Source organism: Larimichthys crocea, chromosome I (genome assembly GCF_000972845.2).
Source record: "Larimichthys crocea isolate SSNF chromosome I, L_crocea_2.0, whole genome shotgun sequence".
Lineage (NCBI taxonomy): Eukaryota > Metazoa > Chordata > Actinopteri > Sciaenidae > Larimichthys > Larimichthys crocea.
In genome coordinates, this window is record NC_040011.1 from 29,130,330 (window position 1) to 29,136,329 (window position 6,000).

Sequence of the window (6,000 nt, forward strand, 5' to 3'; positions counted from 1 at the left end):
CTTATCAGAGTCTGCTGTCATTTGACATTGCCTTGGGCACTGAATATTTAAACAAATCTTCTCCCTGCTGCCCAAAAAGCTTGAGTGGCTGCAACCAAATTAATTTTTATCTTCTTCTGTAGAATGTTAGCCATCCATAAAAAAGATCAGGCCCAAGTTCTCTTCCCATTATCTCTGTTTATCCTGCAACTTGGCATGTCATATTTCTATCGTCTCTACTTTTTGAAAAAAACACAGCACATAATTTGGGGAAAGGGCTAGGGCCAATAAGGCTGCCCACAGTGATTTACAGCTGGAATTTTGGTATGATGGATGAACAAAGACGGTGTTTCACAATTCCTGGGACCGTTGTGGCAGATGTATGATGATAGTTAGGTTATATTGAGTTGGCACAGTACTTTACCTTGGGATGCTGCGCTGAGGCAGTCTTTTATTTAAAAGAGCACCAGCTCTGATGGAACCTGAAACTTTTTTTAAATCTCCAGTGATATAGCTGTAACCTCCGACAACTAAATTTAGTTGTCAAGCCATATTCACCAAAACTCCCCCCCACTGCCTTGAATTGCTTTTGTTGCCAATAAATGTAAGATTATTTTAGCATCTATCATGAAGCGCTGGGAATGGCTGAAGCTTTTAGTGATTTCAGACACATAACTCCTCTACGGCGGTGGTTGTATTGCTCAGGGCACAGCTATTCAGTTTAATATGCACAACGTAAAGCATGGAGTCAATCTTTATCTCCTCCAAGTCTTCAGCACCAACATATAATCTAATGATTGAAATGAATCGATGCCAAAGGATTGAATTACATACATAGCCGCAAACCACTACAGTGACATTTTACAGTTACACATTTTTAGGTAATCACCCAAACTCAACTTTAAGGCTAATTTATCCAAAGGGGGAAAAAAGTTTATATGAAATGTAAACATTCCTTTGATTATCATGGTGACCTAAGTTGCCACTGACTCATAAATTGCACTGGAGCTGTGCGATTAAGGCAGTTTTTATGCATGAAGATGCGGCAGTGCACTGCATGAGAGCTGTGAGGCCTTGTATTGAGACCTCAGTGCAATCTCACCAAAGCAAGGGAATAATATACAGCATGAATTATCTTACAACAACTCCTCACAGTCTCATTTTATCTAAACTGAGAGTGAACTGAAAATACTAAATAAAAAAAGTTAAGCATCACTGAGCACCTACCTTGGCTGCATTGGCACTAACATGTTGGCATCATTCTAGTGACAGAGAATGTCTTTCAGAGTCGCTTGAGAGACAATATTCTACAAAGAGGAGACTGAGATTGTCCAGTCCAGACCGTGAGGCAGGAGCTTGTCACCTTGTGGAAGGTGCAGAGAGCAGAATTGGGCTAGTAAAAATGAGAAGTGACAGGATATTGATTTGCTTATCGCGGCTGTGCAGACACACAGATGTGAAGGGCAAGAGAAGGGGGGTGTGTTGGGGTGGCAGTGGTTATCGGGCTTTCACGTCTGATAGGGAAGCTGAAAAAAGAAAAAAGGAAAGATTTATCAGCTGATTGCTTCGCCTCAATTTTTGTTCCACTTTCTTCGTGTGCTTTACTGTAAAAGGCACATACTTTTTGAAAGTAAATAAAAAGGGGGGGGCTGATTATTTGGTTCAGGCGAATGGATGGTGCGATCTAATATTAATTGACGTGGCTCATCAATATTCCGTGTACTGTAACTGCAAAACGTAGATAGACGTGTTAATTAAATTACATGGTACATTCACAGTGTGAAGTTGACAAAGCCTATTTCATGGTGTTTTAAGTAGCTAGCACTTTGAGATTGACTTTTAGCATAAAGCATAGAGCTCATACTCTTATCCAGAACTCACAGTAAGTGCATGACTAAAAATGAAGTTGAATTCCTGCTTTTTGCAAGCAAGCAGTACAAGGGTCATAACAACGTTGCCCTGAAAATAAAGACTTAATGTCGTCTTAAGAAATGAAAGAAAGCGATAATGAGAAAAGCAGAAAGGTTTTTTTTTTTTTTCCTAAGTACAAATCATTACAAATAGAGCACAGAAGGAGGAGAGACGATATGATTCATTTTGGAGAGGGAACGGGGCAATTTGATGAAAAGTCTACATACAATTATGCATTGCTGCTGAATTAGCACTGCTGCTGAAATGATTAACACATGATTTAAATATTAATCATGTGTTACCCTTTTGGTGAGAACAGCTGATAGCAAAATATGATAAAAGGCAAAAGCTACAGTCAACCCACCATCTCTAATTTATTGTTAAAGACCTGAGACCCAGAAAAACCAGAAAAAGCAGTTCTAGATAGAACATAAAAATAAGGGAGAAGTTTTACACTAACTTAAATAAAATATAAATAAATTAAAAAAAAAATCAACTATAAGTTGAGATTTATTTGGAAAAAAATAGAAACAATGGTCTGAACTTAATAGGCTGACATTTTGTCATGAATATTGTATTGTTGAATGTAGGAAACATCCTCAATTCAACAGCACAACATGCAGCATTTAGAATGCACAGCTGAATAGAAAGCAACTCTGTATTTGATTATGTTGTGTGTATTTGGTTATTTTCTGTTTTTGCAGCATTTTTCCCTAAATGACGTGCATGTGCTGTAAAAGTAGTTTTCTCCGTTTGCTTACGCATTTGTCCTCTGTCTGCAGTGTGTTGAGCTTGGCCACCACACTTGTTGGTTCTTTTTTGCACGCCTATGCTTTAGTCACTTTCACTTGCATCTACAGCTGTTGGATTCACTATTATCATGCCAGACAAACCTCACTTTCTCATGCCAAATTGTCAAAAGTTTCAAAGACATCATTACGACAAATCCTCTATACCTGTCAGCTGCATCGAGTGATTAGCCTAGTCATTCCAATCAGGATTAGAATGGCAAAATGAAATGTATTATTGCTTCTGACACCAAGCACCAAGCAAGTGACAGAGAGGTGGTGGGGGGAAAAAATTAAGAAAGTAATGATGAAAAATCTAATCATGAAATCTATGTAGTAATATTGCAAGAAAACTAATGTGTCAAAAGAAGTCTGTGAATGTAATTAACACTGAAATCAAACTATAGGCCATCTGGATTGGTTTTTCACAAGATCTGACAAAGAATTTACCTTTTTTCCCCCTACCCACCTGGTTTCTACATGAATTAGTAAGTTCTCTGTATACTGCTGTCTAACAGAGCAAACCATGAGCATATACACTAAAGATATCTGATCTGATCTGAGAACTCTATTGAAGCAGACAGATGTATAGCTAATTTCACAACAAATAAAAATCTGTGTAACAGAGCAATAAAAAGCATAATGTTTCTGGCTGCTTGAACAAATGTTTGGCATTTCATATACTGGCTCACCATCAACTGGCTAAGGTAGCAGATAAGATAATATGTCTGAAGAAAATGAATATGTTCAAACTTTAGAAAAACCAGCTATTCCTACCAATGGTGTCCATCTATTTCTTTTTCTACTTTTCCCTTTCAACCCTTAAGACCTAATTACATCATTATCTGAAATCACAAGTGTATCAGTGGTAAATGTAACTATGGAGAACAAGAATTACACTGGATCAGTATCTTTTAGTCCCACTCCATTATACCAGAGTATTGATTGACTATCTATAAGTATCAGTCTCAATAAGCAGGATCATTAGGTAATCCTGACAAAAACGAAGCCTACTAACCACCCACTTGGTTAAAGCGTAGTTCCTGGCCACATGCTCCAAAGAAATATAGGCCAGCATTTCACGTCCTCCCACACTCGCAATGACACAGATTGTTTATAATAAGACACCAGTTATAGGCCTTACAGTGTGCACATAAATGTACAGCAAACTTTCCAAGCTCTCATAATAGGGAATACGACCGCAGGATTGCGTTGTTGTGTTATGCAATTGCTGGACCTACTGACTCCACTCAAATGACTACATCATGATGGTGATTTGTAAAAAATAATTCACTTTTAAAATGCTTCTTTTCTGAATGGAGTTTGGGTCCATTAGGTCTGTTCTAACTTAATTCATAGTGAAGTACAACTGATAGCTGGAGTCAAGTATCTGACACATATCGTCAGCACTTACTGTAGGTAGTCCAACTTCCTTGCTTACTTTTTTTTCCAAGCGATCTCTTTTTTTTGTCTGGTCTGTATTAATATAAAGTCGTATTACCACAGCTGCAGACCAGTGCCACAGGGAGGATACTTAAAAACAAGACGAAAAAAACGAAACAAATCTCATCAAGAATCTCCAGGTCTGCCTCCGGGTCTCTCCTCTATAGTTCACCTTGGGCTGCTGAGGCTGTTGGACTGAGGGCATACTGAATGCTACAGTGACTCGCTAATGCCTCTCAAGACATAAGTGGTATTACAAGAAGGGCAGAAGCTAGTTAACATGATAAATTCAGTATACATATATCTCTGCAACAAGATGTTTTTGACAAGCTGTTGTTACCTCTGCATGTTCTTTTGATAATATTAACTAATATTTGCTATTTAAAGATGAATGAACTATAATAATGTTCATATCTTACATATTGCCCCTTTACCTGAAACACATGTACTTATACTATGCATCAATATTATGCACATAAAGGTCACTCTCTAAACAATATTATTTGCCTTGATTGAACATTTGGTGTTATCACTCTTCTTTGAGGCAAGTTAAGATGAGAAACTTAGAAAGTAGTTTTGACTTAATCATCCTACAATGCCCTAAGGCCAATTATCCAAATGTTCCCGACATTTGTTTTCCTTACTGAAGTAATATAACAGCCCCTATGAGACTAATTTGAATTCATCAAACTAGTGTAAGTTCGGAGTCTTTACAAAGTTCAGTTAACATTTTGTGCTTTGGAAAGAAAATGACTCGCCTTGTTGCTGGCTAGAGCCTTAGAGCCTACTCACCCTGCTGGATCTCCACTGGTGAATGGTGAAACGGACGGGGAGGGAAAAAGTTGTTGGCAGAATCTGACACTCTTTGGCAAGGTTCACATTTGAACAAGGTTAATCTCAGCTTCTTCTGGAACTGAGACAATAGAGTTGTCAGCTTAGTTAAAAAAAAGACAATCTAAATTGATCTCTCAACTTCTCTCTTTAATAGAAAGATCACACCGTCGCATGGGAAAAGGACAAAAAAAAGAGAGAGAGAAAGGCGAGGAAGACACAAGAAGGGGACTGATTAAATTGTCTTCATTTACTTAACCGGCTGCTAATATTTCAATTAGAGCAACTGGAGGCAGTGACACTGTAGGGTTAAAAATGGAACAAGGGGAGAATTAGTCCAACTGATTAATAGGAGGAAATGAAGACTTCTGCACACACAGGAGACATCCCTCCGGCATCGTTCATCACTGACATCACCCTCTCCACATTCACGTCACTCAATTTGCTGCTTTCCCTACACCTTTCCTCCATTCGCTATGTGCAGAGCACAGAGAGAGTTTGTGTTCCACAAATTGTCAACCCGCAAAGGTACATGCTCAAGCTGCTGACAGCAGCGGCCAAGCCGAGGCTGAGTTTGACTGAAAACACATTGGAGACCTCCTCTCCCCTCCTCTGCCTTTTCCCATTACCATAAACCCACTCACTCATGATAACCATTAATGTAGCGTCTTATTAAAAACCTATCAATACAGCCTCTGCCAGTGCCCTAATGGCCAGGAATCCCTCTCAGTTAAATCTCGACTTTGGTCTCCACTCCAGACTAATGAGAGCAATCGCTCAGCATCTCTTTGGGCTAAATCACCTTTATTTGTATCTGCCTTCTCGCGCTGTTGGCAATTTATAGAACAGAGTGCAATGAGAGATGCATTGCAGCGAGGCCTGGGGCCTGAGGTTTGGGGATAGGAGGGGTTGCAGTGGTGGTGAAGGGGGAAAGTGTAAGGGAGAGACCATGCTTACCTGGCCATAGTATTTTGTGCTGGGGACCACTGTGAGCTGTTAATTGTCCAGCATCGGAGTCCTGGCAATAAAAGAGGGCCCCTTTGCTGCT